General features: G+C 42.1%; 1 protein-coding gene across 4 annotated transcripts in view; it reads right to left on the bottom strand.

Annotated features, from left to right (window-relative positions):
- LOC144667784 (signal transducer and activator of transcription 5B-like) overlaps positions 1-25245 on the bottom strand; it is a 246403-nt gene that overhangs the window by 138541 nt on the left and 82617 nt on the right. Inside the window, exon 2 of one of the 4 annotated variants that reach the window (XM_078529225.1) lies at positions 15178-15251. The exons of the other annotated variants lie outside the window; for them this stretch is intronic. The gene's annotated coding sequence lies outside the window, so the exon portion shown is untranslated. The remainder of the gene's footprint in view (positions 1-15177; positions 15252-25245) is intronic. 4 annotated transcript variants of the gene reach the window in all.

Raw genomic sequence — 25245 nt, 5'->3', positions numbered from 1 at the left:
ATAAGGCAGACTGCATCAAGCTGAAAGAAAACACTTTCACAATTATAAAAAGTCGAAGTCCACAGGGCTGAGGTACACAAGTCTATAACAGGCAACAACAAATAGTAAATGAATACTTCTTATCCTTTTCTTCGCACTGAAGAGAGAGGGCAAAATACATGCAAAATTAAGACAAAGGGAGGAGCTTAATGGTTTTAAATACACATAGAAAAATGGTAATGGAGAAAGGACAGGGACTTGAGAGAAATTTCCAGCCTCTCTTGGTTTCTATCCCAAGCTGTTAAACAATATACGAGATGAAATCACGGGATATGTTAGTTACCATTTTCCAATGTGCTCTATATTCAAGAATTGCGACTGTGAATTGAAAAACTGCACGTTACCCCATTTCTACAGACAGCAACAACTTTAATTTATAACAGCACCTTTAATGCAGCTAAAGGTCCCAAGGTGCTTGATCAATTATGGAATCATTACAAGAATCTATAATCTGGGATCAAATAATGAGCATTTTGAATAAGTATTAGCTGTCTTAAGTAGCCTAGTTAAATTTTTTGAGGAAACCATTGGCTTGGTAGATAAAAGAGCATCTATGGAAATTCTCCACACGGGCTTCCAAAAGCCATTCAAAAATGTTCTGCACAACCTTATCAGGCTATCAGATTAATATAGCTGGAGAAAAGCTGATAATAATTTGGATGAAGGAAGAGGGAGTTGTATATGTAAGGGTACAGATGACTCTATTCTAGGAGATTCAGCAAATTGGGTGAGAGCAGAATTTACAACAGAGCACAATAAGTATAACTAAGTGAGCAAAAATGTGAGCAAAAGTGAGATCATCTACTTTGGGTTCAAGAAGCACATTTGAATATTTTCTTAATGGGGACAGACTAGAACCTGCAAGGAAATAAAAGGGATGTAGGTATCTGTAGATAAATCACAAAGGCTGATACAATATTCATCTTTAAGTTAAGAGGTTTGGAATACGAAAGTGAGGAAGTGATTCATCAGATGTACACCGCAGTAAGAGGAGGTCTGGTGGCAATTTGGGTAGTGTCTCTTCTCTGAGCCAGAAGCTCTGGATTCAAGTCCCATTCTAGGAATTGATTGCCAAGGAAGGTACATGCATAACGCGACCAAACAGGTTGAGTATCAATCTGTAAATTCTTCCAACATACACGTCAAAGGCAGGTGGTAAGAGGAGTGATTTTTGGTCAGCCACGTGATAGAAAGCAAATTGGAGCCTTTATTATCACTATTCACAGCTCAGGGTTACAACATTCATGTAAAAGTGCATGTTGCCACAGCAACTCTGATTCCTTGAGAGGTCTTGCTGGCTCAGTTGGCTCGATGCCCAGTGTGAATCAAATTGGTGCCAACAGCATGGGGTTTAATCCCTGTTCCAGCTTGGGTGGATTTGGGACCTGCCTCTATGCCTCACCCATGGTGGAGACCATGGCACTGTGGGTCACACCTGCCTTCAGGTAGAGAACTGAGGACAACATATCAAACCCCATCACTCCCTTTGCTCCATTATAGGTGGCCAGGCCTGTACCATGGAAAGGAGACAGGAAACTTGGGTGAGCTAAACATTCAATGGGAGGAAGAGTTATAGCTGTAAACAGCCAAAGCTTAAGATTCAGGATGGGAGAGAAATAATGATGGAACAAGCAGAGAGCAGTAGGAGCATTTTGAAAATAATTTCTTAAAGTGTATAGGTTTAAAGGCATGACAAAAGCTTTTTTAAAAAATCTACATAAAAGTGGTAAAAACATCAGACTGCTGCCCTCTGCAAAATCCAGGCTAGAGTTACAGAACAGGGCATGGTCTATACTAGTTCTCAACTGGGATTCCACGAGGTCGAGGGGTACATGAAAAATAGCCAATAGAAAGTCTTATTTCATTCGTCGTCTCAATCTAGTGCATTCTTGATCAATAATCTTTGCCTTATTCACATTCCTACATTAGCTGTGATCAATCGGGTTGTTTAGTTTATTCAGCGCTTTGGATGGGCAATGCAAAGCCAATCAGTGCAGCAACTACAAGTGGGGATGGGCGATGTCACTGTGCTTCAGAAATGGGAGGGCAGGGATATGCAGTACAGAGAGAGATACAAAGGACTGAGCCAATAGGGAGTACAGGGGTCATCACCAGGCCATTAAAAGGTGGCAGTTTTCTCAATTCATTCACTAAGGAGCAGCAATCAATGAATAATAAATAACCAACAGTAACAATGGTGTTCAGAGGAACTTGTTTGAGGCCATGGTACCAAGGAAGCTCTCATATTTTGGACATGATGCAAATAGAAAGGGAGTTTGGAAAAAAGAGGTAATGCAAGGCAAAACACCTGGAAAACGTGCACAAGGAAGACTCAAGATGGCATGGATGGATAATATCAGGATGTGGACTGACCTCTCCATGGGACAGGCAGCAAAGGCAGCAGAGAATAGAATTCAGGAAAGAAAGATTGTTCATGGTTGTCTATCCTTAGAACAAGGACAGATGAAAGACAAGACAGTAACAATGGAATCATCAAGGGGGAACTTCCGCTTTACACCCAGTCGGTCTGGTGGGTGCCAGTAATGTTGGGATTTAGGGCCTGGTTCAGGTCATATCCTGTGTTGGTTTGTCTCCTGATTTGACATTAGTGGAAAAATAAATTTGCAACTAATTTCCATTATCAACTAGAAAAGTAAAGTTAACGTGATTGGGTTTTAAATCTCCTGTGTAATAAGTAGAATTAACGACATTGTAGTTTTGCTTGTTCAAAACTATAGCTCATTATCTCAAACATTGTGGGGTTCTTTCATACTCTGTGCAGAAGGCAAGGGCTCCATTCCTCAGCAGGCCCAAGAACGCCAACGCATGCATGGAGTACAGCGGGCTGACAAGCTGCTCATGTTTCATGCTAGCTTTGTTTTGCAGTGAAAGGGCTCGGCCGTCCTAGACATCTGTAGTGTGCCTGTGTGCAGCGAAAACAACAATCACGGGACCCAGTTGTAGTGCCAAAACAAGGGGAGTCCCAGTACAGAAAGAGAGAACCCAGAGAGAGAGAGACCATCCAGGAAGGAACCGCCAGAAGAGACCATCAGTAGGAACCACCAGGGGGAGAAACCATTGGGAGAGGAGATAGAAGAAGAGGTTCCAAGCAGCAAAACTGCTGCTGTTGGCAGCTTCCAGGTAGCGAGGGCTTGGGAGAAGTCATGGGAAGGCGAGAAGGTGGCAAAGGGTCACTAGATCCATGCTGGAAAGGGTTAGGGCTCAGAATCAGCCCTGGGAGTCATTTATGGCTTGATGCAGCCAGGAGACTGGAATGCAGGGAAACCCAGGGACAATGACAGCTCAGTGAAGCTAACCATTTGCTGAAGAGTTGAAATTGTGCCAGTAATTAGATGCTAGAGTGCAGGTTTGGGAATTCTGTAGAAGGCAGTATGAGTTGAAGAGATTGAATCATTGGGAGGTGTGCAGTCAACATGGCAGTCCCATTTAGAGAGGCTTTTGAGGGAATTCACAGGTTGGATCTTTGAAAGTAGAGACTTGCAATCCTCATGAGGGGGCCTGATTGCCAGCTCTTCAGTTTTTCCCACCCACACAGTACTATATCCAAGTTGAGATGGATGCATGGAGACTCCATGAATATAGATCAACCTCACGACTATGATTGCAATACAGATTCTATATTATTAGGTTAAAGACATGTTGTGCCATTTATTATTTTTCCATGCCTGGAGGCATGATCACCAAGTTTTGTAATCAAGTAAAATCTGCTGCACTAACTTCCTCCTAGTTTAATCTTCAATTGCAGTCTACGGGGTAATTTGCATGGCTCATTTAAGACTGCTATTCTTCTGCTATCCAAAGGACACAACACAACTTCATGTCAATACCCACAAAAACAACAACAAACTTCACAGTTCAGTTCATAGGGAGAACGGTCCAATTACAAGAGTGGTCCAAATACTGAGCATGGGAAAACGCTATGAAGGCAGCCCTAATGCATAACCATTGTGAATATATCCATTACGTTCAAAAGTTTTACTGCTTTAAACCTCATCACCTGCAGTGCATTGACATGAAACAATCCCAGAAATAAAAATACTCTTACAGCAGTTACATCTTTCAAAACAAATGTTAAAGTCTTTCAAAATAACCAAGACTTATGCATAAATTATAAAAGCAATCAAAATGTTAGGTGGACAAAACATTTTCATTATTTAGCCTGTTTTATGTCCAACTACAATCCAAATTACTGCCCTGGTAGAAAAATAACAGACTTGATCAATTTGGTTTGTGCTTTTACATAGAAGCGTCTCCAGCAAAACAATGAAATCCTCAGTAGAATATGGTAAGATCCAAAAAAAAAATTACCTGGAAAATAGGAAACAAAAATATATTGGATGCAATGTCAAATTTAGAGCATGGTGGAAAGTAATTCCCATAAGTGTCTCAAATCTATATAAATTACAAAGCTATTCAAACCAAGAGTAAGCATGTCTAATTTGCCATGGACATTCAAATTGGGAAACAAGAAAGACTGAAGACACTGCAAAAGATTTAGGAAAGAATTTAGTTTGGTCATGGAATTAGGCAGGGGTACAGCAAGTTACATTTGACTGCAAAAATGTTAAGTATTACATAACTGAATTACCTTGAGAAGACTTAGAAAGGGAGCTTGCAATGAAAAGACAACCAACAGTCATGTCTGATCAATGCAGTGAAGTAATTAAATGTTATTAGGATGCTGACATGTATAGCCGGAACAGCAAAGTATAAGTCCACATAAACTACATTGTACAATTCGCTGGTTAAAGCATGCTTCCAGGTGGCGTGTACAGTTTGGTTCACAAGGAAAAATTAAAGATTTCACTACATAGTCTAGAAAAAAGGCAATTAAGAGATTCAATGATTGCAACTATATAAAATATTCAGAGAACAAATGAATGAAAATTATTTTTTCAAGGTATGTCAGAAAAGAAGGGCCAAAGCAGATCAACTGAAATTAGCAAAAAAAAAATACAAAACCAAATTTTGCAGATGCTGGAAAATCTGAAATAAAAACAGAAAATGCCAGAATTACTCAGCAAGACAGGCAGCATCTGAGGAGAGAAACTGAATTAACGTTTCAGGTCCATGATGACTCTTCATCAGAAAAGTGAAGTAGCAGTAATTTGTTACGTGCTCAGAGATCAAACATAAAATAAACAAAACTATGTTTTGACTCCTCATTATATACGTGCCTTCACACCAATTTCATTAGGCCATGGCTTCATCACTGACCAGGGCATTTAACAATTTGTAAATGAAAGTGAACAAAAGAAATGGTGTAGATTTACAGTACTTACAGGTTCACATCTTGGAAGAAACAGAGTATTGGACACAGCATTCACCTACCCTATGAAAACTGACACCAAGCTTAGTTTCTGAGGCTTGCTGTATCAAAAGAGAGCTGTTTTGTGTGAATGAAATTGCTTTTTAACCTTTTAAGTATTCCAAAAAGAGAGAAGCCAACACTGTGGCACATTTTGCTTCATCTTCTAACAGTTGATCACATTAGGATTAAACTACTCAAGAGTTCATGGTGAAGCTTTCAACCCTTGTCTATATTTGGGTGCAATTTTTCCGGTCAGTCCAGGAGAGAGTGAGCGGAAATTTCACCTTTGCTAGAGGTGTGAAATGGTGATAGAAAATCAGCCTCTTGTTACATACTTCGCCTGATCTTCCTTTCCACTGACAACAATTTTAAGTTTCAAATTAAGCATTTTGTAAAAATAGGCAACACAACAAAATTTGCTTATCTCAAATTTAAGGTGAAACCATAAGTTTCTACGGTTTCTGTGCAAAAAGGTTTTAGAGATGGAAGGAAAAAAATCATTACCTTTTGTTGTTGCTTTTGGATTTCAAACAAACTACTAAATAACCAAAAATCAGCACTATGTTCAAAAAAGAAACATCGCTCAAGACAACCTGATCATGTTGTGTGGGTTTGGGGGAAAATAGAGAAAACCCACAAGTGAACCTCAGCAAAAAAAGAATGGATTCAAAACCTATCCTCCTGCACCATTCTGCAACAGTCAATAAAATACAAAAATATCTTTGATACAAGGCTGAAGGAGCAAGTAAGTTTGTTTCTGAAAAAAGATGTTTAGCAATTTGGATAACATAGCTTTAGTTATTGAGTGACTGTCAGTATTTCTGAATTACTCTGACCGCAATCTTTTTGAAGTTAAGAATCGTTCTTTCTGATAAAGTTTCATCAGCAAGCTACTTAGGAAAAGTAGGAAGAAAGAGGGGGGGCAACTAGAGACAAGCTTGACCATATCCTCACCCAACATCCATACACGTACATTTTCCATCAGGAGTCAACAGAGTACAAGGTGGAGCAGAAATGCTGGCTGACTTTTCCTTGTCCGTAGCCTGACAGTCCTCAATATCAATTTCAAACTGCACTAATCCTCTAGCTGGCAACAGTGAAGAGCACAGCCCAGAGATTGGACTGGGGTTTCTTGATCTTTCTGGCTCAGCAGCACACTACATGGTGCACTCAAGAGTTGAGTTTTTAGGTGAACCAATTTTCAATGAAAATGTTGTTCTCTTAAGGTCACTAAGTAAAATATTTCATGGTTTCTCAACATTTAATTGAAAAGCTGTCCCCTGTGGATTAGCAGAATGAGAGAAACTTTTTTTTCAAAAAATTACGAACTATTAGTTAAGTCATTACTCAAGTCTGACCTCTTTCCCACTTTTCCAATCTGAAAAACTAATTTCACTAATTAGATTTCAGTAGGTTAAAGTTGTAATGCATGGAAAAAGCTAACATACACACCATATGGACTTACAAGTAGTTCACTAGTTAAAGCAAAAATGTCAGTTTGAGTTGCAGAACCTATACTATCAGTCAACAACAAATATTTCTTCAGTGCTTCTAAAATACAGAAATGCCTCAAATGCTTTAGCGTGAAGAATGGGCTACAAAATAGGAGAGAAATTAAGAACATAGTAAAATCACAATCAGGAAGCCAAAAAGCTGGTTGGGAAAATGAGATTTTGAGTGTTTTTGAAAACGGAGGCGGTATGACAAAGGAAATTCGAGAAGTTGTTCCAGAGGGTACAGACATGAAGACTGATGGTACAGCAGTGAAAGGTAGCAAATTAGTATAGGAGTTTTTGGTGTCCTACACCTGACCATTTTTAGCCTTTTCATCAATGACCTTCCCTCCATCATAAGGTCAGAAGGATGCTCGCTGATGATTGCAGTGCTCAGTACCATTTGCAACTCCACAGATGAAGATATAGTCCTATCCATATGCAGCAAAACCTGGACAACGATCAGACTTAGGCTGATAAGTGGCAAGTAACACCCGTGCCACAGAAGGGCCAGGCAATGGCCATTTCCAACAAGGGAGAACCCAACCAACTCCCCATGACATTCAGCAGCATTAGTACTGCTGAAACTCCTAGCATGCTAGGAGTTACCACTTAACAGAAACTTAACTGGACCAGCTACTTCAATTCTATGGCTATTAGAACAATTCAGAGGTTGGAAATTCTGCAGCAAGTAACTCACCTCCTGACTTCCCAAAGCCTGTCCACTATCTACAAGGTACAAGTCAGGCATGTGATGGAAAACTCTCCAATAGTCTGGGTGAATGCAGCTCCAACAATACTCAAATTCAATACCAACCAGAACAAATCAGCCCACTTGATCGGCACCCCATCTACCACCTTAAACATTCACTCCCTCCACCACTGACACACAGTGGCAGCAGTGTGTACCATCTACAAGACGCAATGCAACGTGTCACCAAGGCTCCTTCGACAGCACCTTCTAAACCCATAACCTCTACCGTCTAGAAGGACAAGGACAGCAGATGTATGGTAACACCACCACCTCCAAATTCCCCTCCAAGCCACACAGGACCCTGACTTGGAACTATATTATTGCTCCTTCAATGTCTCTGCGTCCCCCTTCCTAACAGCACTGTGGGTGTACCTACACTAGACAGGCTCCAGAGGTCCAAGGCAGCTGCTCATCACCACCTTCTCAAGGAAAATTAGGGATGAGCAACAAATGCTGGCTTTGCCAATGACACTCTCATCCCATGAAAGAATAAAAAAGATGAATGCTGGTACATATGGCTGAAAAAAAAAATACTGACATAAGGCACATAATTACTGCCAGCTTGTTTTGTTTGACTTGGAATGCTTGATAATCAATTGTACCTTAATTATTGATTATTAATTGATAAGAATACAAAATTTACACAAGCAAGAATTTCTCTTTTGAAATCCATGTAATTCATTATTATACTTTTCTTTTCTAGATGCTCTTCATTCCCTCCTCTCGTGGGGATTCCATTATTTTTCCTACCACCAGGGGTAAGCTGACTAGTCTAGAATTCGCACAGCTCTGATCCCCTTCTTAAATTTAAGAATTAAGTTGGCTGTCAATTCTCTGGCACCACAGTTTTTTTTCTAACAAATTACTATATATGTGCAGTACTGCCTCTGCTATCTCTTCCCTAAATTCTTTTAAAATGTGTGGATGCAAGACATGGGGACCAGGGCTTTACCCTTGGAGTTTGATTAATTTATTCAATACACCCCTTTTTTATTTTAAAAGCACTTACCTCATTAGTCATCTCATCATGTCTACCTCTTCTATCTCATTAATACCCGATTGAAATAATTATTTAGTATTTCTGCTAGCTCTCTATCGTTATCTGGAGTATTATCCTGTCTATCCCTTAATTCCTATCCCAACCTCCACTTTTTTATTGATATGCTGAGAGATATTTTACTGTTCTGTTTCATGTTCCTTGATAATTTAATTTCACAGTTCCTCTTTGCCTTCCGAATTTTTTTTAAACTTCTCTCCCAACCTCCTCATATTCTCTCATCATACATTCTCCTGTTGTCTATGTACTTATCATATGCCTCTTTACTAATCCTCAATTGTTCCCTTATGCCTTTGGAGTCCCACTAGTGTTTAGTTTGTTCTTTCTTTTAAGCAGAATATATTTTCCTGCACACTGTTAAACACCATTTTAAACGTTTCCCTTTGTTGCTCTACATTGCTATTCTTGCCAATATTGTTACCCTTTTATTTTCCTAAGTTCTATTTTCAGCCCCTCAAAATCAGCTTTTCTCCAATCTATTAACTTGGTTTTCATCATGCTTATGTCCTTCTCTATTATCATCTTCAAGTATACTATATCATGGTCACTATTGCCTGGATGTTCCCCTAATTATATTTCTCTTATCTACTGTGGTTCATTCCCCATTACTAGATCCATTAGTCCCAATCTTCCTTTGTTGGGCTCGTTACATATTGGGTTAGAAAGGAATCCTGTACACATTGTAGGAACTCCATTCCATTCTACCCCTTATCAACCTTTTCTGACCAATTCGTATTGGGGTAGTTAAAACCCCCATGATTATTATTCAATGCTTCTTACTCAGTTCCCTCATTTGGATGCATGTTTTTTCCTCCACCTCTCTCTACTATTAGGTGGTCTATAGACTAGAGATATTAGTAATTGATCCATTGTCATCATTTATCTTTATCTATTTGGAATCTATTCTTGTCTTGTTGATAGCTCTTTTTGCTACTGCTATTATGTTATCCATGCTAAGTACAGTTACTTCACCTTCTTTTTCCCTCGCTATCGCTTCCAAATACGTCTTCCAAATACGTCTAACTATGTCTCAGTAACGGCTACTAGGTCTGGTTCCTCCCAATGCACCATTGCCTCCAGCTCCCCTGTTTTATTATGAACATTGCGTGCTTTGCTGTATAAACATTTTATTTCATTTTTAAAAAGATATCCTCTCACTTTATGTTTAACCATCTTTTCAGATTTTGATTCTCTATTCCTTTGCCAATGATCTTCCTTACTGTATTCTTTCCTACACTCTCCTTCCCTATTTTGTTTACATTTAAGCTGTTTACATTTCTTGTAGATCTCTTCCTGCCCCTCCCCACCTCATTAGTTAAAAGCCTTTGCCATCTCCCTATTTACCCTTTCCACTAAGGCACAGGTCCCTTCCTGATTCAGGTGGAGTGCGCCTCATCGGTACAGCTCCTTTATATCCCAGAACTGGTGCCAGTGTCCTCTGAAAAGGAATCCAGCTTTCCCACACCAACCCTTTAGCTACATATTAATTCTCCTGATCTGCCTGCTCCTATGCCAATTTGCAAGTGATTCAGACAATAACCCAGAGATTACCACCCTCGAGGCCGTGCTTTTTAATTTAGAGCTTAACTCTTGATACTCTTTCAGCAGGGCCTCCATCCCATTCCTTCCCATGTCGTTGTTCCAACATGGACCATGACAACTGGATTTAACTACAGCACCCACCCCTCCCACCACACAACTTTCCAGGTTCCACTCCAGTCATCTGATATCCCTTACCCTAAAACTGGGTAGGCAATACACCCTTCGGGATTCTCCTTCTTGGCTGCAGACAATGCTATCTACCCCCCTAGAATCCCCTAATAATACCACATAGCTATTCTACATTCGCCAACCTCCCTCTACCCCCAACAACCAACAGCCTTCTCAGCCATGGTGTCTTGGCTTGCATTGCGGCTGTTCTCTCTGCACTATTCCTCCAAGTCCTCACAGGTAGCAAGTGCATTACACCTGCTGGACAGGACCAGAATCTATGGGGCCTCCTTCCCAATCTCTCCTAAAACCCTCTACCCAGATCACTAACAGTCACATCTTCCCTTTCCTGAATCAGTGTTTTCTTCTGGGACAAAAACAAAAATACCTGGAAAAATTCAGCAGGTCTGACAGCATCTGTGGAGAGGAAGACAGTTAACGTTTCAAGTCCAAATGACTCTTCATCAGAACTAAGGAAATATAGAAATGAGGTGAAATATAAGCTGGTAGAGGGTGGGTGGGACAGGTAGAGCTGGATAGTGGGCCAGTGATAGGTGGAGGCAAAGAAGAGATTGCCAAAGATGTCATAGACAAAAGGACAAAGGGGTGTTGATAGTGGTGATATTAGCTAAGGAATGTGCTAATGGGGACATTAAGGGTAGCAAGCAGGACAAACAAGTAGCAGTTGGCCCTAGTGGGGGTGGGGTGGGGTGGGGTGGGGTGGGGTGGAAGGGATTGAAATAGGCTAAAAGGTGGAGATAAAACAATAGATCAAAATAAGTTTTAAAATAGGGGGAAAAGAAAAATATATATTTTTTTTAATTATAAATTATTGGAAAAAGGGGGATCAGAAAGAGGGTGGGGACGGAGGAGAGAGTTCATGATCTGAAGTTGTTGAACTCAATATTAAGTCCGGAAGGCTGTAAAGTGCCTAATCGGAAGATGAGGTGCTGTTCCTCCAGTTTGCGTTGAGCTTCACTGGAACAATGCAACAGGCCAAGGACAGACAACTTACTTCTCTGACTAGGCACTTTACAGCCTTCCGGACTTAATATTGAGTTCAACAACTTCAGATTATGAACTCTCTCCTCCATCCCCACCCCCTTTCCGATCCCCCTTTTGCCAATAATGTATAATTTTAAAAACATATATATTTTTCTTTTCCCTATTTTTAAATGTATTTCAATCTATTGTTTTATCTCCACCTTTTAGCCTATTTTGATCCCTTCCCCCCACCCCATCCCCACTAGGGCCATCTGCCACTTGCTTGTCCTGCTTGCTACCCTTAATATCCCTATTAACACATTCCTTAGATAATATCACCACCGTCAACACCCCTTTGTCCTTTTGTCTTTGATATCTTTGGCAATCTCCACCTATCACTGGCCCTCTATTCAGCTCTAACTGTCCCACCCCCCTCTACCAGCTTATATTTCACCTCATTTCTCTACTTCCTTAGTTCTGATGAAGAGTCATACGGACTCGAAACATTAACTGTGTTCCTCTCTACAGATGCTGTCAGACCTGCTGAGTTTTTCCAGCTATTTTTGTTTTTGTTTCACATTTCCAGCATCTGCAGTATTTTGCTTTTATCTTAGTGTTTTCTTCAGGGATATGACTGCACTCTGGATAAAACCATCCAATGATTCTGAGCTAGGGAGATGAGATGGAGACATCTTCGGCAGATGTATTTGCTCGGGATAGTCTCGCCTTCCACAAACTTCCACATTCTGCAGTCCAGACATTCAACCTGCTCTGCCATATCCTAGGCTAGCCTCACCTTATGTAAAGTCTTTATTCAACAATTATTTGTAGTTACATTATGTCGTTTAGCTAGTTAAGCTATAAATTTAATAGTGCTTATTTTCCTAGTCCTAGTTTAAACTACAGCCCTCGTTTAAAGAGGAAAAACAGACCTCAAAACTCACCAACCCCACCTATCTGCTCACCTAAATAATGTCTCTAGATTTCAACTCTCAGGTTTTCCTATCTCCCTCTCTCGAGCCATTCCTTGGTTTGTAAAATACTAGAACAGCACCCATTCCCCAAATCCTCAGCGTTAATTACTCTTTAGAAGCAGTACTCCATTGAACTGGACTTTGTGCTACTCTGTACTTACATAAAGTCATCGCATATCACTAATGCAAAAAATAGATTTCCCCAACCAAGAAAAATCAATCTTTTTGTAGAAACAATAAAAACTGATTTTCAAGTAAGCACGTATTCATCCAAACAATTTCTCCTTTAATTTTCATTGAAACTTAAATAAAATCATTTTTATCTGCTGCAGGTAAATCTTCAGTCATAACAAAAGCAAAATCTTGTTTATGAAAGTACTCCTATCATTATGATCGTCCTACCAAGCCCTGACAGCTGTGAATTAGAGAGCATCGCACAACTGATAGATAATTATGCTGCAATTTAGAGGCAATGTTGGGTTTCTATATTCTTTTCCACTCCATTAGATCACAGAGAGAAAAAAATCTGAAGTGAGCCTGTTATGGAGTTTCTATATGACAGGAAATACAACGTGTCTGCCTGAAATCTCATTCCCTGAGCATAGTGACAGCCCTTTCCTTTAACCAATCCATACTACTCAACCTGCCCCCGGGCATTCAGACTCTGAGGCAGAAGTGGGCTTGGTCCACTGCCCCACCCCATTACCCCTCAACCTCATCCTCCCCGCCCCTCCAAACCTCACCACCTCCCCCCCCCCCCCCGCTTTTCACTTGTTTTAATTAAACAGCATGTTGTTAACTCCAGCTCCCCTGGGACTGGGACTGGGGACTGGGCTGAAACTTCAACCTTAACACAGGGGGGGAGGTGGGGGGGAATCCACAACAGACACATACAGGAAACCCGTGGCTAAGAACTGAAAACGCTTCCTTGGAAAATGATACATAAAAATCTATGCAGAGTCCAAACTTTTTAATCAGAAAAAGAAGTCACTAAAAATCCGCACCCTCAACAAAAAAAAAGGCATTAAAATGCGGCTCAAATAAAGAGGGAGAGACTTTGACAAACGCAGTGAAATCCAACACTTGTTAAGCTGACAGGGGGGGGGGGGGGGAGAAAAAAAAAAGTTCCACAATTTCATCTCAGAAGCAAATTTTAAGTCAAAGGAGCCGATGTAAAAGTGAAACCCGCAGCGTGCGGCCAACGTGCAAAATAACGGGTCCGGCCGGGCTTCCGCGCAGCTTCTACATTTAACCCACTGGCTTCAATTCTGGGGCTGGGTTTTTTTTATGCCCCCCCCCCCCCCCCCGAGAATTTATCAGGTCCCCCCCCCCCGAGAATTTATCAGGTCCCCCCCCCCCCCCCAACAAAATAAAATAAAAAGGATCCTCACTAAGGAGAAGGGCCCAGAAAGATCGCGCCTCAAGTCCCATTTTCCCTGGAAACAGGCCCCGGTGGCCCGAGCCGCCTCTTACCTGGCGCTTGTTGTTTGGCTGTTTCTAGAACTGTCCGTTTGCCGGCGCCGTTCCCCCGGTTGTTAGTTTATTGTTGTTGTTTTATTCTATCCCCCCCCCCCTCTCCCTCAGTCTCAGTGTTTTATTATTTCTCTCTCTCTCTCTCTCTCCCCCGCTCCTCGCTCGAGCCCTCGGCCCCGCTCGCACTGACGCACAGCAGCAGCAGCCGCCGCCTCCCTCCCACTTCCGCCTCCCCGCTTCCAGCGCGCCCGTTGACACACGCTCCCTTGGAGCCAACCCAGGGAGCGTCCGCAAATCGCACCTTTTTTTAAAAAAAAATAATACAGGAAAAATGAAACTGAAAAAGATTTTTTTTTTTAAATTTGCAGCTTGCAGTGTCATGTGGGGTGACCAGCTCTCGGGGGGAGAACAATAAGGGGCACTCTGGCACGGTGCTGTGAGAGGGCGTAAGCGGGAGGAGCGCGGTGAATGCACCTACGCAAGATTTAAACCCAGGAGGAAAAAAGAGTTTGGATCAGTACTCTTATTTCCCAGTTTTTACTGGGGTTCTATTTTATGGTATACAAGACCAGTTCGGACCAGCATTCTTATTTCCCAGTTTTTGCTGTTTCTTCATTCTGGGAAGACCCAGATTACCTGAAAATCAGCGTCCTGGGTGCATGGGACAGTGGGCTTAATGACAGGACAATCCGGTAAAATTAGGGACGGTGGTCACCCTGCGTGTGATGCGCAAAAGCAAAAATGCTGCAGATGCTGGAATTTTTTAAAAATTCTTTCATCAGATGAGGGCGCCACTGGCAAGGTCAGGATTTGTTGCTCACCCTAATTTCCTTTGATAAAAGCAAAATACTGCGGATGCTGGAAATCTGAAACAAAAACAGAAAATGCTGTATACGGACTTGAAACGTTAACTCTGTTTTTCTCTCGACAGATGATGTTAGACCTGCTGAGTTTTTCCAGCATTTTCCGTTTTTGTTTCAGATTTCCTTTGAACTGAGTGGTTTGCTAGGCCATTTCAGAAGGCAGTTAAGAGATGACAAAATTGCTGCGGCTCTGGAGTTACATGTCGGCCAGACCAGGCAAGGATGGCAGATTTCCTTCCCTCAAGGGCACTAATTAACCAGATAGGTTTTTACAACAATGTTTTCATGGTGTCCATTATTGAAACTAGATTACAATTCCAAAGTTTTTTGTTAAAAAAGTTAATTTATTCATTGAATTCAAATTTCACCAGCTGTTGTGGTAGGATTTAGAACCCATGTCTCAGGATTACTAGTTCAAAGTCATTACCACCACACCCCCACCTTCCCATAAACCTGGAATGAAAAGTGGAAATGAAAGGTCACTGATCTGAAACCCACCTCTTTGGGAAAGCTTTTTGGTCATCTGACTGAATACTTGCTTGCCAAAGCAAAATACTGCAGATGCCGGAAATCTGAAATAAAAATAGAAAATGCATACTCGACAGGTCCTGGCATTCTGTAGACAGAAGCAGAGTTAATGTTTAAGGTCAATGACCCTTCTCTGCTCTAATGAAGGATCATCGATCTGAAACATTAACTTAATTTCTCCTTATGTGCTTCGGTGTCACACTTGGTTTTATAATACTCCTATGGTGCCTATTGGGATGTTTTTATTATGTTACAGGTGCTATATAAATGTAAGTTGTTGTTGTTGAAACATTAACTCTGTTTCTCGCTCCACAAATCCTGTTGAGTATTTCCCACGTTTTCTGTTTTTATTGCATTACTATACAAAGGGTCACCAATCCAAAACATTAATTCTGTGTTTCTCTCTCTGTCCACAGATGCTGCCAGTTCTGCTGAGCATTTACAGTGTTTTGTGTTTATAGTTCAAATTTCTAGCATCTGCACTACTTTGCTCTTGCATTTATATAGCACCTTTCAGATGGTTCCAAAAAATGTCTTGATGCATTTTGAGTATCAAACCCAATTTAATACCAAGCCACACAAGGAGATAATCAGCGCAAGGCGAGCTTGGTCAAAGATGTTCAATCTTAAAGGACATCTTAAATGACATTCAGGAGAGTTGATCAACAATAACAATTTACATTTATGCAACATCTTTAATGTGTAAGAATATTCCAACCAGGGACTTCATTGGAGTGTTATCTGATTTTTAAAAATTGATACCTAGCCACCTAAGGATTTTTTAAAGACAAAACGCCATAAATACTCAAAAGATCAGGCAGCATCTATGGAGAGAGAAACTTACTTAATATTTCAGATCACTCTCAAAATGAAATGTTAACCCCTCGATATTTTGCATTCACATGAGGCATTAGGGCAAGTGTCTAAAAGCTTGGACGAAAAGGAAGTTTCTAAGTAAATGTCTTGAAGGAGGAGAGAGGAGGAGAGAGAAGTAGAGAGGCTTCAGGAGGGAACTCCAGTGCCTAGGGCAGCTGAAGGAATGGCAACCAATGGTATGGTGAGGAAAATCAGAGATTCACAAGAGATCAGGCAATCAAGTTGGTGAAGCTTGCAGGATGCCATACAGTCCACAACCAGTGAGGTGATCTCAGCCAGATAGATGGTAGGGTATAATATTTGACCCACTAGGCCCTGGGTTCATTCGTTTGTTGGTGTCATCTTCTTCCCAGAAGGTTGACTGCCATGGATCTCCACCCCTGTCTGTCCTGTGCTGCCCTTACACATTCCATAGATCAGCTGCATCCAGTTCATTATATCCATCATCCATTTTCTCCTCTGCTTCCTTCTCTTATGTTTTCCATCAATCTTTCCTTCCCATAGCTGTCACCGTCTAATGTCTGCTCCGATGATGTGACTCTAATATTTTAACTTTCTCTTTTTCTCCAGCTAATTCCACCTCCTCTAATATCTCACATGAATGCAAAATACTCTCATTTTGATTGTAATCTGAAATATTAAGTACATTTCTTTCTCCACAGATGCTGCCCAACCTTCTGAGTATTTATGGCATTTTCTCTTTTTAAATAAAAAATCCTATGTGGCTGGGTGTCAATTAGTCTTTCTAGTCTCATTAGTCTTTCCATCTGTGTAGGACATGCAGCACATCCTCCTATATGTCCACATCTCAAATGCATTCAGCTTATCAATAGTCTCTTTCATGTTAACAAACCCTTCATTCTGACAAAGCTGGTCTTGGCTATTTCACTTCACCTTTGGATTTCACAACCATATCCCTATAGCCAGTGATAATCTGTCCAAGGTATGCAAACCTTTTCACTTGTTCCAGGACTTGTCCATTTACTTCAATTTTCACTTCTTGGGCTCAGCAAAGAAAAACAATGATCAGGGTTTGGCTGGTATTTGCTATCCCATGCTATTCTTCTCTGCATCATTCCAATTTTGACCCCCAAGTAGACAGTCTGCATCTAGAAATCATTTATTTTGGAATTGACCAGACCTGTGATGCACCCCTCATTCCTCTCCCCCGAGGTTAAATAGGCTGCTGACAAATACAGTCAAAACTCACACATGAATTATGGACATTTGCCCAAGGTGCCAGAGAATTATCATCACCCGTCTAATAAGGAATCAAATGTTTAAGAAAGGGAGGAAATCAAAACAAATGCTCTAACGTCATGTTATATTGAAACATGACAGCAAAACTTTCACCAGCATAACACCTTTCATGACCAGCCAATGAAGTATTTTGGCGTGTAGTCACTGTTGTAATTTTGGAATCAGGGCAGCTAATTTGCACACAGCGATGTGATAATGACCAGATAATCTGTTTTTAGTAATGCCAATTGAGGGCTTAATATTGGCCAGGACACTCAGCATAATTTCACTGCTCTTCTTTGAAATAGTGCCAAGGCATCTATTGTGTCCATCTGGGACAGCAAACAGAGCATCTGTTTGACCTCTTATCTGAAAGACAGCAGCTCCGACAATGTAGCGTTTCCTCATTGCTGCATTCGACTGTCAGCCTAGATTTCTGTGCTCAAATCTCGGTGCTGGAACTTGAACATTTTTACTCAGAACCAGGCTTCATGAATCACGTTCTTCATCAACCCAACCAACTGCAACCCCTTACCCCTCTACCACCCCCCACGCCATATGACAGGTTGTTTTGCTTATGTGTTTTTAACGCATATTTCCCTCTTTCCCCAAGGATAAAAAAATGAGCAAAGTAATTAGTTTCTGCAACCAGACCCTGGAACCTTCCCAGTAAACACAGCATCTATTATTCCTCAGCAATGGTTATTTCTGTTAAATTGTAAATATCCCCTTTAGCCATTGTTATTAAAGGAACTGGTTAAGTTCTTTTGATGACTTACTGACTAAATGTATTGTAATAAATCTACATCAATGTAGATATTTTCATACCCTCAAGATGTCCCAAAGCAACTCACAGGCAATGACTTACTTTTGAAATGTAGTCACTGCAATTATGTAGGCAAACAGCAGCAATTTTGTCCATAACAAAGTCCCATTTACAGCACGGTATAAGTAATGGGTTGAATCTTCTGTGGAATGGCAATCACTGTCGGATTGCTACTCCGCTCCTTTTTAATTACCTTAGTCCGAAGCTGCACATTTCTAGCCCTGACCTCTGACCCAGACCTGCTGAGAAATGTGCAGTGTCGATGCTCCTGGAGCCCTTCAGTGCAATGCAGCATTGTCGGGAGAAATGAAGCCATGCTCCCTTTTTCAAGGCACGAGCTGCTTTATACCTTGGGTTTAAATATCCCAGCCACTATGACAAGCTAGGAGAGAAGATAAGGGTAGGGTGGGTTGGTGGAGAGGGTGTAGGGGGGGGAGTAGTCAGGGTGGGAATAGTCGGGGCGGTTGATTAAGGAGGCAGTCGGGGGTATGGGGGGGGTAATTGGAGGTGGAGGCGTAGTCGGGTGGTCAGCAGGGTTGGGGCATCGGGGATGGGGGTGTTAGTCGGGTGCTTAGGAGGGTAGTCAGGGGGATTAGTTGGGGGTTGGAGGTCAGGGAGTGGGGGGATCGGGGCACAGGGGGTAGTCAGGATATTAGTCAGAGGTTCCAGTGGAGGTGTTTGGCCGGGGAGGAGGGGGGGGGGGGGGTGGGGTCAGTAGTGTTGATGTCCAGGAGTTTGTTCTGATTTTAATCCTTATAACTTTTCCTGCATAATCATTCTGCTAAGAGAGTCGGAATCATCTGAAGTCTCCAACTTTAAATCGTAGTTTCAGAGGGTTCCAGATGCAGGGTGATTGCCCAATGGAAATTGAAACTTCCTGGGCAATTCCCATGCAGTCCTTGCATAGGGACTTATCTAATGAAGGCAGGTTGAAATGTTTGGGCCTTTATCCATTGGAGTTTAGAAGAATGAGAGGTGATCATATTGAAATATCTAAGATCCTGAGGGGATTTGACAGGGCAGATATCTGGAGGATGTTTCACTTGTGGGAGAGACTTGAACCAGGGGACACAGTTTAAGAATGAGGTCTACCATTTGAGACTGAGGCAAGGAGAAATATTTTCACTCAAAGGGCAGTTAGTGTGGAATTCTGATCCCAGAAAGTAATGGAGGCTGAGTCATTGAATTTATTCAAGGCCAAGTTAGACAGATTTTTTTATGGGCAATGGAGACAAGTGTTATGGAGAGCAGATGGAAAAGTGGATTTGAGACCACAACCAGATCATCCATGATCTTGTTGAATAGCAGAGTAGGCTTGAAGGGCTGAATGGCCTACTCCTGCTCCTAAGTCCTATGTACTCTGACTTCTGAGGGGTCTCCCAGGGCATATTCCAGGGTACCTGTGGGGTACGACTCTTTGGAGAATGGAAGATCTGGACCAATGAGGTTGTCATTATTGGTGGCATTGGCTGAAGGAAGAATAGTGTCCAGGGTATTGTGAAAAGTTACGTGTTCTTTGAAATAATAAGACTGAATCTTTTAGGTCCCTAGAAGATATACGAAATATTGGTTTAATGCCTCATCCAACAATGCAGCACTCATTCAATGTTGCACTGAATTTTAACACTTCCCACTCAGCCAGAATGGAGTGGGCAAGTGGTGAACTTTGAGCAGCTTCACTTCTTGTTCTGTGCTGACCGATTTCAGTTTTAGTGCTGCTGGTTTTGGTGCCAGCTGAGGAATCAGTCAGCTGTCTGATGCATAAATACTAATTGGAGTCCTGTGATATTAAGAGAACCCCAATGGTATCTTAAGAATAGCCTGAGAGGGGAGGTCAATGCGCTTTTCCCACCAGGCTGTAGCAGATCAACAGGCAGTGGGAAGGACAAAAGAACCCTCCAGATTGGTCAAAACATTACTTGGGGGGCCAGGAGGAACAGAACTGTTCTTCTGGGCACAATAAGGAAACTCACGGACTCCAATGCCTAGGTCTTCCCTCACACCCTTGCCTTCCAGTGAAACACTCCCACTGTTATCTCCCCACCACCTGCCTACATGCCAGCAGCTGATCTGCACTTTTTTCCCACTCTGATTTAAAATCCTGAAGTATGAAAGTAGATTATAGGCTCAATTCCTGGAGTGGGGTTTTAATAACATTCTAATTTAGTGACGAGACTGCGATCTCTAAGCCAACCTATTCGAGCTCAGTTATTTCTTCCCGACTCAGATGCCTCTTTATTTTTGTTTTAAAGAACATCAGTTATGTCTGAAAATGGGTATAATCCAGTTATGTACTTCAATAATACCATGGTGACCTCTCGCATTTCAGCAGCTACAAAGAACATAATGATCACATTCTTCCTTAACCGAGGTTTTCCACCCATGGCGGTTGACAGGGCCCTCAACTGTGTCCGACCCATCTCCCGCACCTCTGCCCTCACACCTTCCTCTCCCTCCCAGAACCATGATAGGGTCCCCCTTGTCCTCACTTTTCACCCCACCAGCCTCCACATTCAAAGGATCATCCTCCGCCATTTCTGCCAACTCTAGCATGATACCACCACCAAACACCTCTTCCCTTCACCCCACCCCCAGTCGTCATTCCGTAGGGACCATTCCCTCTGGGACACCCTGGTCCACTCCTCCATCACCCCAACACCCCAACACCTCAACCCCTCCCCACGGCACCTTCCTACACAACCGCAGAAGGTGCAACACCTACCCCTTTACCTCCTCCCTCCTCACTGTCCAAGGGCCCAAACACTCCTTCCAAGTGAAGCAGCGCTTGCACTTCCCTCAATATAGTCTACTGCATTCACTGCTCCCAATGCGGTCTCCTCTACATTGGAGAGACCAAATGCAGACTGAGTGACTGCTTTGCGGAACACCTTCGGTCTGTCCGCAAGCATGACCAAGACCTTCCTGTCGCTTGCCATTTCAACACTCCACCCTGCTCTCATGCCCACATGTCTGTCCTTGGCCTGTTGCAATATTCCAGTGAAGCTCAACGCAAACTGGAGGAACAGCACCTCATCTTCCGATTAGGCACTTTACAGCCTTCTGGACTTAACACTGAGTTCAACAACTTTAGATCATGAACTCTCTCCTCCATCCCCACCCCCTTTCCAATCCCAATTTTTCGAATTATTTATATTTTTAAAATATATTTTTCTTTTCCCACCTATTTCCATTATTTTTGAATGTATTCCCATCCATGGTTTCATCTCCATCTTTTAGCCTATTTTGATCCCTTCCCCCCAACCCACCCCCACTAGGGCTGTCACTTGCTTGTCCTGCTTTCTACCCTTAATGTCACCATCAGCACATTCCTTAGCTAATATCACCACCGTCAACACCTCTTTGTCCTTTTGCCTATGACATCTTTGGCAATCTCTTCTTTGCCTTCACCTATCGCTGGCCCTCTATCCAGCTCTATCTGTCCCACCCCCTTCAACCAGCTTATATTTCACCTCATTTCTATTTTTCCTCAGTTCTGATGAGTACGGACTCGAAACGTTAACTGTGTTCCTCTCCGCAGATGCTGTCAGACCTGCTGAGTTTTTCTAGCTGTTTTTATTTTTGTTTCAGATTTCCAGCATCCGCAGTATTTTGCATTTATCATACCAAACCCAATTGTATTCTCAGCCAATATCCATATAGCTGTCCAGTGGGTTGTTGAGTACTGTTCAGAGCTTTAGCTCGGTTTTTCGCTCCCTAGACCATGAACAATAAGGCTAAATCAACAGAGAGTGGGGCTCAAACTTCCCAAGATTATCTTGGAGTCTTAGTCATTTTTCAAATTTTATAGCATCTCTCATTCACACTAAGAAGTTGCACAATCCTTAGTGGCTCTGGGAAAATCAATTTTTTGTCTTAGCACCTGGGTCACACCCCACCCACAGCTTCTACCATGCATACAGACCCATACTCAGTGTTTTTTACTTGATCTTGTGCTAAGAACAAATTCCTTCAAAACTCACTGAGCATAAAGTGACCAACACATCAAGGCTCAAGGAGATGATCAAGAGGGATTGTGGTGTCTTAGAGACGCTTTAATTTGAAGAATGACAAAGATCCCACAGGTAGCTAATTGCACTCTCTGTGTCAGTTAGGTTTCACCAACTCCATCCCTCTCCTTGGCAACTGTCCAAGGCTGAACTGGACAGTTCGTAACCTTGATGTTATATTTGACCCCGCGATGAACTCCCCAACATGCACTCACACCATCACCAAAACTATCTATTTCCACCTCAGTAATATTGCCTAACTTCAATCTTGCCTCGGCCTATCCACTGCTGAAACCCTCATCTACGCCTGTTACCTCTTGACTTGATCATTGCAATGAACTCCTGGTTAGTCTCCCATCTTCTACCCTCTGCAGACTTGAGTTTATTCAGAGCTCTGCTGCTTGTGTCCTAATTTGCACCAAGCCCCGCTTACCCATCTCCCCTGTGCTTGCTAATTTGCATTGGCTCCCAGTCAAGCAACACTTCAATTATAAGATTCTCAGCCTTGTTTACAAATCACTTCAAGGCCTTGTCCTTCCCTATCTCTATAATCTCTTTCAGCCCCATAACCCCTCCTTAGACCTCTGCACTTTGCAAATTCCAGAATATTGAACATTTCTGATTTTAATCAGTCCAGCACTGGTGGCTGCCTAAGCTTTGGAATTCCCTTCACATCTCTCCCTCTTTCATTCCTCCTTTAAGTCGCTCTTTAAAACCTCCTACTTTGGCCAATTTTTTGCAGATTTTCACAAATTTTGTAATGCACCTGTGGAGTACCTTGCGCCACTTTACTATGTTAAAGGTCCTATATAAATGCAAGTGGATGTTGTTATCTTTCAAATACCATGAGAGCCACATGAAACTAGCACCACGTTAGGAGGGCTGCCTCTGCTTTTGCTGCTGAAACGGGCATGCTTAAAGTGCCTGACTATTGACTACATTTAAACTGCAATGTTTGGTAAACATGAAAATATTCCATTTAGCTACCTTATCAAGCAATCCCTTTTACATGTTTATCAAATATTAGTTTCAGTTTGGTCAATACCCAGGACAGGGCTCTCAGTGGGTCTGTTTTGGCAACAAAAGTTATAGCTCCGTGGACTTCCGGGACATTTTTTGGCTAAATTGTTATACTCCATTAGCCTTTTAATAAAGATTGCTTATCAGATGTAACTAAGGTCTTCTTTCCAGGGTATAACAATCATCTTACCCAAATACAATTGAGACCACTGGGGTGTGAGGGAGGCGTGCAGAGTAAAAAGAACTGAGCTATCAAACAGGTCCTGGGCCTTTATTAATAGTAGAATCAGAGTGGTGCATGTATTGGGGAGGGGCAGGGGGTACAGTTCTAATGATAGTAGGAGAAAAATAATGATTCTTTTCTTTCATTAATTTGTGGGACATAGACATCAATCGCAAGGTTGGTGTAATCGCAAACTGGAGGAACAGCACCTCATCTTCCGATTAGGCACTTTACAGCCTTCCAGACTTAATATTGAGTTCAACAACTTCAGATCATGAACTCTCTCCTCCATCCTCACCCCTTTTTGATCCCCTTTTTTCAAATATTTATTTTTTAATTTTTATATATTTTTTTCCCACCTATTTATATTATTTTTTAAAAATTTATTTCCATTCATTGTTTTATCCCCACCTGTTATCCTATTTTCGATCTTTTTTCCCCACATCATCCCCTCCCTCACCCCACCCCACCCCACCCCCACTAGAGCCATCTGTCACTTGCTCATCCTGTTTTCTACTCTTAATGTCACCATTAGCACCTCCTTTAGCTAGTATCACCATCATCAACACCCCTTCGACCTTCTGTTTATGACATCTTTTGCAATCTCTCCTTTGCCTCCACCTATCATTGGCCTTCTATCCAGCTTCACCTGTCCCCCCCCCCACTTTAACAGTATATATTTCACCACATTTTTACTTCTCTTTAGTTCTGAAGAAGAGTCATATAGACTCGAAATGTTAATTTTGTCTTTCTCTCCACAGATGCTGTCAGACCTGCTGAGTTTTTCCAGCAATTTTTGTTTTTGCTTTTATGATCACATTTGTTTGTTTAATCCATGCACTTTTACAACCTAGGAGGTGGGGGAGAGGAGGGGGGGAAGTGAGGGTGTAGCTAGAAAAAGAACAACAATTACACCAGTTGACATGTTGTTGCTCATATACCCATCGCCTCCCAACCCCATCATCACCGTCACCTCCAACCCCTGAGTAAACAACAGCATCTTAGTCTGCAACTCATGGCCCATCCTGCAGTCTTCAATCCTGCCAATTTGTGGAATTTATTCAGCAAACTTCATCGTTGTAGGATATTTTTAAAATAAAGGATTTCATTTAGTATATTTCACTGTGGCGTTTTGTTGATTGAGGCAGTTCTCTAGCTTCAGGAAATTCTTTATGTATGGATAGGGTAATAGAGACAAAAAGCCAGTCAACTCCATTAGGCTCAGTGCAGCAAAATGTTCTTTACAATTAAAAACAGTTAAAAATGTTCGTGTGTCTCCAGTTGATGCAATGCATCAAGTGTGTTTGCATAGTGGATGGTGCACATGGGCCAGTCTGCTTGTCACCTCCTGCTTTCAGCTCTCACCGCTGGCTAATAGTATAACTATTGCAAAAATAGAGCCAAGTACATAAACCTCTCCTGCCAGTACATAGCTCCTTCATCAGCAAGCCTAATGTAGTGCGTCTCCGTGGCGACATTGGGTACCACACGGACCTAGGCTAAACGACAGTGGACTCAGAGGAGGCCTGACCCCCCAGACACGTAACACACTGGCCTGTGGTTACACCCTGGTGGACCTCCAGCTATGGGTAAGTAGCCCCAATGCCTTTGGGGTTTCTTGGGAGAGAAGAAGGCTAAGGAAGTAAACCCTAACAGAAAATCCAGAGTGGAGTCCTGTAGGCAGTAATATGTCCTCTCTCAGACAGCTTTCCAGCAACTCCTGCAGCTGAGCTGGTACCAAACAGTACTGGCTTTACCCTTTCCTTTGGACCATACTAGCACTGCCAAGGGGAAGACCCTGACGCTTGGGCAACTCTGGGTCTCCACACTGCTTGTTCAGGCTGGCA

Source organism: Cetorhinus maximus, chromosome 25 (genome assembly GCF_964194155.1).
Source record: "Cetorhinus maximus chromosome 25, sCetMax3.hap1.1, whole genome shotgun sequence".
Taxonomy (NCBI): Eukaryota; Metazoa; Chordata; class Chondrichthyes; order Lamniformes; family Cetorhinidae; genus Cetorhinus; species Cetorhinus maximus.
The sequence above is the reverse complement of the archived record's forward strand: the minus strand, read 5'-3'. Positions and strand labels throughout refer to the sequence as shown.